The sequence below is a fragment of the Glandiceps talaboti genome, chromosome 4 (assembly GCF_964340395.1).
Source record: "Glandiceps talaboti chromosome 4, keGlaTala1.1, whole genome shotgun sequence".
NCBI lineage: Eukaryota > Metazoa > Hemichordata > Enteropneusta > Spengelidae > Glandiceps > Glandiceps talaboti.
Genome location: NC_135552.1, coordinates 1,874,157 through 1,888,016, shown reverse-complemented (window position 1 = coordinate 1,888,016; position 13,860 = coordinate 1,874,157). Strand labels below are relative to the sequence as shown.

Here is a 13,860-nt window from a genome sequence, read left to right as displayed (position 1 = left end):
TTTTTTAAAAAGGTTTTTCCTTGCAAGAGGCATTCTGTAACGGTGTGTACGTGTGCAACTGTAATAGTACCTTGTAAAAATGATACGTAAGTAAGTTAGTTCGTACCCAAGAATATCAGTTTACAATTTCAATTATACAAATTTGGATGGTGTTGGAACAGGTCCCTCAAAATATGATTTTCTCGGGCTATAATTTATATATATATCTTTATAGAAATACGTGTTTCACCAAGACAGGGTGTCTGGCCGTACGTACGCACCGGAAAAAACGTAGCAGAAACACCGTCACTTGGAAAAAATGTTGTCCTGTGAGAGCTTTGATTATATACATAAGTTTTGGTGAGTTAAATACATGTCTGTCATGGGATAATGAGTGCATGCCTCTGTGTGTGTGTGTGTGTGTGTGTGTGTGTGTGTGCACTTTCATGCATGTGTGCATGCTTGCGTGCGTGCGTGCGTGTGTGTGTGCACGCTCATGCATGTGTGCATGTTTGCGTGCGTGCGTGCGTGCGTGCGTGTGTGTGTGTGTGTGTGTATGTGTGTGTGTGTGTATGTGTGTGTGTGTGTGTGTGTGTGTGTGTGTGTGTGTTTGTGTTTGAGTGTGCATATCTGTATAGATTGATGGATGTATAGATGGATGGATGGACAGATGGCTGGATCTAATTATAGGGAGATAACATTAAGTTCACTACAAACTTACTTACTTTCACTGTTAAGGTGATTAGTGATGTCGTACCTAAATGATTTGTTACATTGGTGTCATTTACGCCGGGTTGGACTACTCTGGACAAAGGATGGGATATGCTAGCAATATAAAAGAAACCCAACCCAAACTAAGCTGTCACTGTGGCTGAATCTGTCATTGTGTCCAGGGTTTACCTTTATCAACCTGATAATATAGTTTGAAAACAATAATACATACTAAATCAACACAAAACCAAAATTAGAAAGACTACAACATGTATTGCAATGAATAATACCAGTATTTCGATGGAAACAAATACTACAACAAATTTTCATAATGCGCTGTACATCTAATAGTTATCTTTATGTGTTGGTATATTTTTTTCTCTATAGTTGTCCTGTGTGTGCCATTGTTTGTTTGTTTGTTTGTTTGTTTGTTTGTTTGTTTGTTTGATTTCTGTAAACAACACCTTAGTTGCCACAGTTTTGATCATTTAAAGGCCAATACCACTCCAGGAAATAAACATATTTTGATAAACTTTGGTTCTTAAGAGAGTCATTTCATGATTTCACCTCACATCATTTTTTGCTTGGTTGCCAGGAACCATCAAATTGAAATTTGTTCTCATCTATATTCTTTCAGTGCTTCACTATTGCATCATGGCTCTTGGTAGACATGAATATTTATTAGATGAAAAATATACATCCATTCATGACTATATTTATTAGATCAACAATATACATCGATTCGTGACTATATTTATTAGATGAACACAATATACATCAATTCATGACTATATTTATCAGATCAACAATATACATCAATTCATGACTATATTTATTAGATGAACAATTTACATCAATTCATGACTATATTTATAAAATGAACAATTAACATCAATTCATGATTATATTTATTAGATGAACAATATACATCAGTTGATAACTATATTTATTAGATGAACAATTTACATCAATTCGTGACTATATTTATTAGATGAACACAATATACATCAATTCATGACTATATTTATTAGATGAACAATTTACATCAATTCATGACTATATTTATTAGATGAACAATATACATCAATTCATGACTATATTTATTAGATCAACAATTTACATCAATTCATGACTATATTTATTAGATGAACAATATACATCAATTCATGACTATATTTATTAGATCGACAATATACATCAATTCGTGACTATATTTATTAGATGAACAATATACATCAATTCATGACTATGTTTATTAGATGAACAATTTACATCAATTCATGACTATATTTATTAGATGAACAATTTGCATCAATTCATGACTATATTTATTAGATGAACAATTTACATCAAGTCATGACTATATTTATTCAATTTAGGAGTCATGAATATTCCACTACTATTTTCATGTGCTAGCTGTCTTGAAGGTCAGAAACCCGACAAATCTATTTACGGGTGAAATCAACGTGTGTTTGCATCTAATTAGAGGATAAATCAAACCAATAACAGATAATACATTAAGTGTCTGATATGATTTAGTCCTTGATTTTGATAAAATATGATGTGTATGACGATTTAAAATACTCATTTTGTTTTCGATAAAAATAAAGAATTTGACTGGAAGCAGAATTAACTTTAGGGAACAATCAGTTTATACGGCCGGCGCGCGCGGGGGGGGGGGGGGGTGGTGTCATCTTGGGTGGGAGGGGCCTTAATTGGGACTCAAAGAGGGGTCACCTTTTTTCAAAGACTGAACAAAATTATAAACCCCCGGCTGTACTCACATTTCCATATATCAAATGTACATGTATGTGCATACAATAATCCATAAATAATGGCTATAAATATACGTTCAAATATAACATAAACTCTTTGTCTCTTGATACATCCCAAGCATATGACATGGAGTCATAACATTGCACCTTTTAAGCAACAGTTTTGTTAGAAATGACTTCTCAATATTGCAGGCCATGAGTTGCATTGTGTCATCATGTGGTATAAAAACTTGCATGTGTAGCTGTACACGTAACACATAAGAAATGAATTAATACGTTGAAATTTACGAACTGGGTGGATTGACTCTAAAATATGTGCCTCCATTGACCTGAACATGTGGAATTGCACACAAACATAGCCAATAGAGACACACTTTCAAATAATTTAACGAATTTGTATCTCTAAATGGTAACTGACCTCCACTGTGCATGTTTTCCCAAAATGTTCTCACTTTCTACTTGATCTTTTTTTATTATGTGTGGGCACGACTTGAAATGATTTAAACTTAAAAATTAGTGATACTTTGTATAGCAGGCACACACGCACGTAGCGTGCACTTCTCCCAACACTATTTCAGGTTCTCTCCCTACTTTGAAACTTACTGAAACCCCTAGGTTTACAATTATATTTACTCTATTTCTAATATTGTACTTTATAATTAACTGAATTAATCTATAATGGTAATAATTCATTCAATCTAAGAGATATCCTAGAACTTTTGTTCTAAAGCATAAGTAATTTGCATGTCCATGAACAGACAATCATACTTCTCATAGGGTTCCTGTCTAAAGAGCTTTATACAAGTGAAGCAATGGATTTGGGATAGCAAATTACCAGATACGCTTAAAACTACTGTAAGTGTGACAAGTAAAATTAACTAAATGCAGTGTGTGCTGTATTGAGCTTTGAGAATCTAGAGTGTCTTTTGCAAGAACAAGAAGAATGTTTCTTATCAACAGATGTCTGGGGGGGGGGGGTCAGTGTTTTTTTTATTTGTCAGGGGGGGGGGGGGTGGATTGTTTTGTGGATGAATCGCAGGGGGTCACTAGTTTTAAGTACAACATGAACAAGAAGTCACTGACCCACCCCCGGCCGTAAAAACTGATCGCTCCCTAAACCCATTCACTGATTCAGTCTTGTTACTTGTCTGTAGAGTGGTTGTCACGATCGGTGTCTCTTAGGGACCGGTCAGTTTCTTCGGCCTGGGGGTGGATTTGAAGGGGTGGGGGGGGGTCACCCTGTTTTTGAAATTGGCAGTAGGGAGAGTCATGCTGTTTTGAAAATTGTGTGTGTGTGTGGGGGGGGGGGTAATTGTGTTTTGGATTGTGATGAAGACCAAAATCCTTTTCTACAATGGCATATAGCCTTGTCTGAAATGTGTTACATGTCAATATTTGTTCTTGTCCCTGTTTCTTACATGAATTCTTTAGTATTATATATTAATTCAAACATAACTATACATATACATATACATGCATTACCTAGCTACCACACTAGTTACAGAACATGTCATGTAAATGCTTGGCTGTTTCACAATCAATGCTTCACTTATATTGCACTTTGGGGCAAAAGTGAACTTGAAGGTTTCGTAATGGTAATCTTCATAGATAGTTATAAAAGAAGTTAATCTAAAATGTTCTACTCGTCAGTATGAACTTGTCAGAAGGGATTAATAACACTTTCTATTTTGGACACCATATGTTATTGACACTACAAATCACCACATCTCATCAGATTCCAGTTTTATTATACACTAGGTATGACCACCTAAAGTTCTCTGACATACCGGTGACTTTACTATACATGCAATATTAATGCATTTTTATGTGACATAGGAAACTCATTAAAACTCACATTTACATTAGCTATTCAAAGCTTGAAAATATTACCACAAAGGCTATGAATAACCTAAACATTGCCTTAATAGAAGAAAAAACTGCAGATCTGCCAGGGGGAAAACCCCAAGGACTCCCTCACCCCCAGAGGTCACTCATGCATTCAACCAACAGTCAGATACACCAACAACCTTTTTACTGTACTAATGGTATTAAACTTTTCTTATATATTTTCACCCTATTCTAATTTGAGATAATATTGTCTTTTAAAGATTTGAAACGTTTACCAAGATAGTCTAAATTTGCCTTAAACTCCAAATCTCCCCTACCAATGATACTATCATTAGATGTGCTCACCTTTACTACATGTATGATGATGCCATTTAACTTTTTAGGAACATATTTCAACCCAATGTAAGTTATAAAGAATAGTTTCTGATACTTGATGGTGCTGTCTTGTAAAGCATGGATTAAGTTATTGCTTGAAAGGGTCTGAATAGCCTAAATATTGGCTTCAAGAGTAAAAATCCTCCAGGACTTCTAGAGGGAGACTCCTCGCACCCCCCACATGAGGTGGACATATCCCAGTCTTAAGCTCTTCCCCTCTTTCTGTCAAGATGCTATCAAAGTATATTTCAAAAGTATTTCAACCCTATGTAGTTGCTATTTACATGTTGGTGCTGACTTGTAAAGCTTGGAAATTATTTGTGTGAAAGGGTCTGAATAGCCTCAACATTGACTTTCCAGGGTAAAATACCTCCACGGCTTCTAGGGGAGACCCCTTGGACCCCTATAAGAGATGCACATATTCCCTTCTCAAGCTCTCCCCTACCTTTCAGTCAAGATGCTCTTTTTAGAATATTTTTAACCTGTGTCGTCAATAATTATAATCATGGTAGTGCTAACCCAGGATCTTATAAAGTAGATGCAAGACAGTCAAGCAGTCCACACTGAGTCATGATAAATAAACCCTGTCATGTGAATATATGGAGGGGTCATCATGTTTTAGAATTAAGTGATGGGGTCAGCCTGTTTTTGGTTTTACAGATAGTGGGGTCAGTGACTTTTTCTCAGCCCGATTTAAGAATCCCCCCCCCCCCCTGGCTGGAGAAACTGACAGGTCCCTTATCTCGGTTTTAATGAGATTCACAAGGTCTGTAATTTTTTACAAATGATGAGACGGGAGGTTAGGTAGACAGAAATGGTGATAGGCTCAGGCAGATATACAGAGAAATTTAACGGCATTGCTCTGGTATTGATTATCAATACGACATTGTGGACCGTGTAATAAATAAATAAATAAATACACAGTTTCAAATTGATGTGCACTCGTGCACTCATGAAATCCCTTTATTATGAGATATTCATTTACTTTTTAAAATGATATTGTCTATAAATGGGAAACTGTACATAGAGCAAAAAAGGGTATTAAAGGATTCAATGATCTTCAATATGGCAGCCATATTGATTGATTTCAACTGGATGTTAATACTGTACATTGTATAATAACTTTGTGTCAAGTTTGGTTGAAATCAATTTATGAGGGTGAACGCATTGATGGGACACACATGGCACCCAATATAACAGTCTCCTCGAGCTGGTGCTCTTTGGGGACTGAAAAGATGTTAGGCTGCGCAAATTAAATTCTGTGTTTGACATTACCCTGAGATTGGAAAATCAAGAAGGTAGGGCAGTTTACAAACTAATTATATATTCCAAAATATGCAAATTCTGACAAAAATGAAAATTTGAGTGTACAGTGACTGTATTACAATTGTAGCACCCATACATTTGACAAGATTAAGGTGGACACAAACAAAATACATTTTTGTTGTAGTTTATTACATATACATGTATGTACATTATACATGATAGTGTTATCTTAGTGATGAAACCACATTGTAATGATGATAGTGTCAACTCAGTGGACTATATCCACGGTCCTCACCAGGAATATTTTGCTCTTCTTTTTTTCATTTTCTTTTAGTTTTAGTGTAATTATTTGCTGGAAGTAATTTTGTCAGAACTTGTAGCTTATTGACTTTATATTTGCTTTTCCTGCTCCTCTTTTTTTTTCTGTTATGTACCCTTTGTACAATTTCTGGTAAAATAAATAAAAAAAAGTCTTCACCATGCACACTTGAAGCTGTATTTGATTGATACATACATTGTGTTGTGTGTGTAGTCATATTAATGTCCATTCATAGATTGACTAGATCAAGTAAAGGGAGTGATCAGTTTTTACAGCCTGGGGTAACATCATTATCCATGTTGTACTGAAGAGAGGTCAACACTGAGTCTCTACCACATACACATGGAGTCCACACTGAATCAAAAGTTGTATGTGATTTATCCATACACTGTATTGTGTGTGTAATCATATCAATGTCCATTCATAGATTGACTAGATCAACTTAAGCTATGGACATTGATATGTCATGTCACAATATATATGATTATTATAATAGTTTTAGTTTGTGTCTTTCTAATCTTGTCAAAAGTGATCTCACCAAAGAAATATATTGCGTTTACTTACACCCATGGGTTTCACACACAAACAGACATCATTGACAAGCTGCAACCATATTGTTTTAATATCAGACTTTTATAAAATACTCTACATGCAAGTACAATACAATAATCCATACAAAAGTGGTTACATTACCATTTCTATAACAACAGGGGTTACTAAGGCATTGCTAACCCAAACTTGGCCCCCGCACTAAAAACCAGAGATAAAAAGTATTTTAAAAACTCTGGAAAAGCGTAGGCATATATCGTAATTGCATCCATAAAGTACATCCATCCCCTAAATAAAATATAATACTCTCCCCTTAATAAAAATTACATCCATCCCCAAAATAAAATATTTCTCTCCCCTTAATATAAAATACATCCAACCCCTAAATAAAATATTTCTCTCCCCTTAATATAAAGTACATCCATCCCCTAAATAAAATATTTCTATCCCCTTAATATAAAGTACATCCATACCCTAAATAAAATATCTCTCCCCTTAATATAAAGTGCATCCATCCCCTAATTAAAATATTTCTCTCCCCTAAATAAAAAGTGCATCCATCCCCTAAATAAAATATTTCTCTCCCCTTAATATAAAGTACATCCATCCCCTAAATAAAATATTTCTATCCCCTTAATATAAAGTACATCCATCCTCTAAATAAAATATTTCTCTCCCCTCAATAAAAAGTACATCCATCCCCTAAATAAAATATTTCTCTCCCCTAAATAAAAAGTACATCCATCCCCTAAATAAAATATTTCTCTCCCCTCAATAAAAAGTACATCCATCCCCTAAATAAAATATTTCTCTCCCCTAAATAAAAAGTACATCCATCCCCTAAATAAACAGTACATCCATCCCCTAAATAAAAAGTACATCCATCCCCTAAATAAAATATCTCTCCCCTCAATAAAAAGTACATCCATCCCCTAAATAAAATATTTCTCTCCCCTAAATAAAAAGTACATCCATCCCCTAAATAAAATATTTCTCTCCCCTCAATAAAAAGTACATCCATCCCCTAAATAAACAGTACATCCATCCCCTAAATATAAAGTACATCCATCCCCTAAATATAAAGTACATCCATTCCCAAAATACAAAGTACGTCCATCCCCAAAATAAAATATTTCTCTCCCCTTAATATAAAGTACATCCATCCCCTAAATAAAATATTTCTATCCCCTTAATATAAAGTACATCCATCCCCTGAATAAAATATCTCTCCCCTTAATATAAAGTGCATCCATCCCCTAAATAAAATATTTCTCTCCCCTAAATAAAAAGTGCATCCATCCCCTAAATAAAATATTTCTCTCCCCTAAATAAAAAGTGCATCCATCCCCTAAATAAAATATTTCTCTCCCCTAAATAAAAAGTACATCCATCCCCTAAATAAAATATTTCTCTCCCCTCAATAAAAAGTACATCCATCCCCTAAATAAAATATTTCTCTCCCCTAAATAAAAAGTACATCCATCCCCTAAATAAAATATTTCTCTCCCCTCAATAAAAAGTACATCCATCCCCTAAATAAAATATTTCTCTCCCCTAAATAAAAAGTACATCCATCCCCTAAATAAACAGTACATCCATCCCCTAAATATAAAGTACATCCATCCCCTAAATATAAAGTACATCCATTCCCAAAATACAAAGTATGTCCATCCCCTAAATAAAATATTTCTCTCCCCTTAATATAAAGTACATCCATCCCCTACATAAAATAATTCTATCCCCTTAATAAAAAGTACATCCATCCCCTAAATAAAATATTTCTCTCCCCTTAATATAAAGTACATCCATCCCCTACATAAAATATTTCTCTCCCCTTAATATAAAGTACATCCATCCCCTAAATAAAATATTTCTATCCCCTTAATATAAAGTACATCCATCCCCTACATAAAATATTTCTATCCCCTTAATATAAAGTACATCCATCCCCTACATAAAATATTTCTATCCCCTTAATATAAAGTACATCCATCCCCTAAATAAAATATTTCTCTCCCCTTCATATAAAGTACATCCATCCCCTACATAAAATATTTCTCTCCCCTTCATATAAAGTACATCCATCCCCTACATAAAATATTTCTCTCCCCTTCATATAAAGTACATCCATCCCCTACATAAAATATTTCTCTCCCCTTCATATAAAGTACATCCATCCCCTACATAAAATATTTCTCTCCCCTTCATATAAAGTACATCCATCCCCTAAATAAAATATTTCTCTCCCCTTCATATAAAGTACATCCATCCCCTACATAAAATATTTCTCTCCCCTTCATATAAAGTACATCCATCCCCTAAATAAAATATTTCTCTCCCCTTCATATAAAGTACATCTATCCCATAAATAAAATATTTTTTCTCCCCTACATATAAAGTACATATATCCCCTAAATAAAAAGTACAATTCCACCCTCTAAATAAAACTTCCCTAAATATAAAGTACATCCATCCCCATAATGAAGAGTACATCAATCCCCTACATCTATATGAAAAGCATTTTCATATAGGGAAAAAGAGATACTTTTCATTTGGGATGGACATACTTTTCAAATACTTTGTACGAAGAATGGCAGTGGTAATACAAAGGGTATTGTAAAGTTAAACAACCAAATATAAACAACCAACCCACTTGAAAAAAATCCACAATTATATGAAGGATAAAAAAACATATAACCTGTGTGACTCCCCATAAAGTGTTGTTCAGTAAATCCCACAATTATCATTGTACTACAAATACTAGACAAGTTGCCTGGTTTCTTTGCGCAAACATAACGACCACCGAAAGATATTTAGAGTTACTTTTATTATATATTATATATTAGTTGGGATTAATGTTAGTGTTAGTGTTAGTGTTATTGTTATTGTTAGGGTAAGGTTATACGTTAAAGGTTATAGTTCAGGTTAAGGTTACATAAAGAAGGTTAAAGGAGTGATCAAAGCTTGCACAAATTAAGCAACAAAGTCTATCTTTTGAAGTACATTGAAGATTTGCATCATGTTACTTAAATTTCACAATTTTCTGATGTAAATAGTTCCCCCCACCCTACTGTATACTAATCAGCTGGTTCTAAAGTTCTTATAACCATTTAATCAAAAATTTCAATTTTCAGATGACTTGAATCCTCATTCTCCCAGTGGCTGTAGGATATTTGTTTGTACACAACTAACTACTAGTTGGGAGAAAGAGGATTAAATACCAGATATCTGATCATTTCGCAGTGAACATAAATTATTATTTACACCAAAGTATTACCATTACCTAACTTAACAAACCAACTGGCCTTGTGATAAAAACAAACAAACTAGTTGTGTTCTATTATGTTCAAGGACAATAGCCCAAAATTAAATACAGGAATGTAAATGTTAATCAGTGTCCAAAATCTGCTTGTACAAGTTGCTGGTAATTAAGTTCATAATATCCTGACAGTCAAGGGCAAAGGTCAGTTTTTACACAGAAAGCTCATTTAAAAGGTATGTTTACAATATACTTAAATTTGTCTGTACAAAATATTAACAGTCCGAGTAAATTGCTAGCTGACCTTGAATATGAAGGTCAAAGTCATAGGTTACTGTCTTTGATAATATCTAGCATGCTACATGCCTATGGCTCCCCTCCAGGCTGGCATGCATGTTGACAGTGATATGTTTTCATGGTGATGAATCAGATGTCTATGAATAAGTACACCTATGTACAATCTTTGGTACAGTTCTTTATGTGCAGCGCATTCAAAGTGCTCATGAGAGTTTGTTTATTCCTGCAATCGAAAAATCATTGACATAATTCAAAATTTATTCACAGTAAAGCTCATGCAAATATTATTCCAAATTACAAATAATAAATACAAAGATGTAAAGGAATGGACAGACCTTCCATCAATAAAACTTTAAAGATTAACACACTTCTTTGCAAGCTCTTATCTGGTCCATAGCCAGTGTCTTAAACCAACAGCTGGCTACTCTATTCAGTACAGGCAGTGAGCTTTGGGTTATTTTCAAGTGGAATATAGACAACAATTCAACTGATGGCAAGATGTCAAACTTACTTCATCCTGTTTTCTTCAGATTTCTTCTTCAATTACAGTAATACAAATTCCTGACATACAAGTACGATCTGAAATACCAGGAGAAACATTTTATGAACTGAACAGAACTGAAATACATCTCAAAAACACTTGTTCTCATCTTTTTATATGATCCCATGTCAGGAACTTCCATCTGTAATTCTGAGTAAATTACCTACCAGACTTTTATATCAACTACATAATCAATGAAATGGTACTAAAAATCATCAGATGTAGAATGATGAACACAGGTATTTGTTCATTTACATGTATGCTGATCCAACAATGGTGAATTCAGATAAATATAGAAAGTATTGCAGGACTCTTAACCAAGATTTTCCCTCAACACAAACCTCAATAAAACATCTATCAACAAAACAATTTCCTTATGACTGACAAGTACATAAAATAAGATTATTACCAAACTGCTCAATAAAATACTTGCTTTTCTCTTCTTTCTCTGATAATAGCTTTTTTCGACAGCTTTGAAGTCATAAATTGTGGTAATACATTTTCTTGGCAGCATTGGCATGGTCTAAAAACAAACAAACACATTATCAACAAGTCTTGGTCAAAAACGTAACTTTCCCTCTATCAGGTCAATATTCTGACTTCAACAATAAATATGACTGCCATCCAACTCATATTGTAAAAGTCATCAAACATAATTACATGCATATGTGGACTACTTTATACAATATTTGTGCTAGATTTGGTTGAAAGTCGCCCATGGATCTCAGAGGTGTAACCCCCCCCCCCCCCCCCCCCCCCCTCTTATAATTTGGGCAATTTGACTTTAGACATTGTGATAAAGATCAAGGGTCTGGGTTATGAAGACAAACTTTGATGAGATTGCAAAATTGGAAACTTACCTACGTCAGCTTCTTGTTTGATAGCTTTCTGTCATATTCTTCATGGATGTGACCTGGAAACAAATAAAACATTACTATAGCTGGATGGCTATTGGATGTCAAAGGTGTACATCCACACTTTGAATAATTTTGGCTTTTTCACTTTGAACATCGACAACACGATCGGGGTCGGGGTTATTAAAACTAACTTTGAAGAGATTGCAATATTTGACACTTACTTTAATATGCCTTCTTCTTGTTGGATAACTTTCTTCTATAGCATAATCCTCTTCAATTCTGGTCATATTAGTTCTTCGTGGGTAAGATCTGTAAACAAAGAAAACATTAATATGAACTGAATTGAACAGAATACCAAGCACATTTAAACTGAAAGCCTTCCATAAGGGCAAAGTCTTTAGATTTTTGTTCCTACACACAATAATTGTTTGAATGCAACATTAACAGAACATATACAATTAGTTATGTTTGATGTATGTACCAAATTTAATTGAATTAGGAGAGTGCATTTACTAAAGTAGAACTAGTGGTCACCAGTTGCAAACTGTTCTGCTTGTCTGTTCAAAATAAAAAAAAAGCTAGCAAGACTTCATGGAAGGTACAGACCCCCCTTGAATACTTGACTTCTATGTGACTGAACACAACATGATTTAAAATAATTTACTGGCAAGAAATAGATACTTATGCAGGAAATGGCTGCATTTCAATAACCGACCTCTTTGGTCAACTTTGTGTATGTCCCAGTTGACATGTCACCTTTGTGCCAGGTTTGAAAGAAATTGGATACGGCATGTCTGAGAAATGATGTATTATGCACAGACAGATGCATGCAGGCATGGACAAAAACGGTGGGTGGATCCCATTCTAATAGTCCCCCTTTTAGAGACTAATGATTTATTTTAGGAGTGATCAGAATATCAAGATTGCAAAATATGAAACTTACTTGTCCTCTTCTTTTAATAACATTCTAAGCTAGCTTTCTTCATCGTTCCTGGGTGTGATCTAAAAAATAAGGCAAAGACATTATCAAATAAACTGAAAAGAAATAATATATATATATACATACCTCTCATATATACACACTTGCTCTCATAATTTTATAATCCCATGTCAGAAACAACAAATCTGTAAATCTAAGGAAACGTGGTCAATAGGCCTATATATATATATATATATATATATATATATATATATATATATATATATATATATATATATATATATATATATATATATATAGATAGATAGAAGTAGAGTTTAGCAGGGCGTGGCACCCTGCTATCCACACCTGGCATCCTCCTATTGATGCCAAGCGCAATGTTTTGATGTTTATTAAAACCATTTGATCAAACCCTCTAAGCACACAAATACCCTAACATAACTCATTCGTTCATGCCTTTTCCGAAGTAAAGTGAAACATGGGTATTATCTGACAATGAAGAAAAAAACATTATCAAATAAATTGTACAGCAATATATAGGTATTTACTTTTGATATTCTTTTCCTTTAGACTTTCTCCAGTAGTGTTTTCTTCAATGTTGAGTCAATTGTTTTACCTGAGTAGAGAAGTGAAATACAGATTTACATGGATTATTTATATCTATGGTGATCCAACAATGGTGTTTTCAGATCTATAAAGAAAACATTTTGGCTCTCTTAACCATCACTTTCCCTCTACACAATCTTTGATAAAACCATCCAGTGAGAAAACATTTCTTCACGACTTAGAAAATCATACATTTTGAAGAGATTGTAAGACTTGAAACTTACTATCTTCTTTATCTTCTGATAACTTTTTTCTTGAGCTTCCTTAAATCTGGTGATACAAGTTCCTAGGGTATGAGCATGATCTGGAATACAAGCACAAACTGCTTGTTTAATGAACTGAACTATGACCCCCCCCTCCCCCCGAGATACTTTTCTTCTATGTGACAAAATGGAGACATGATTTAAAAGAACTTGGCTACAAATATGGCTGCCATTCAATAGAAATTACATTAGCACCAAAAACAATGTCTAATTCTTTTCTTCACATTACTTGTAAACATGATTTAAAAGAAATTGGCAATGTGTAAACACTACAA

The 13,860-nt window shown here is 34.1% G+C and overlaps 1 long non-coding RNA gene across 1 annotated transcript; it reads right to left on the bottom strand.

Annotated features, from left to right (window-relative positions):
* Nucleotides 1-11,332: 11,332 nt before the first annotated feature.
* LOC144433518 (uncharacterized) lies at nt 11,333-13,605 on the bottom strand. Its single transcript, XR_013480787.1, has 6 exons — nt 13,547-13,605; nt 13,265-13,332; nt 12,720-12,778; nt 11,998-12,085; nt 11,780-11,832; nt 11,333-11,442 (listed from the first exon to the last, which is right to left on the bottom strand). It is a non-coding gene; the product is annotated as an uncharacterized LOC144433518 (long non-coding RNA).
* Between the last annotated feature and the right edge of the window lie 255 nt (nt 13,606-13,860).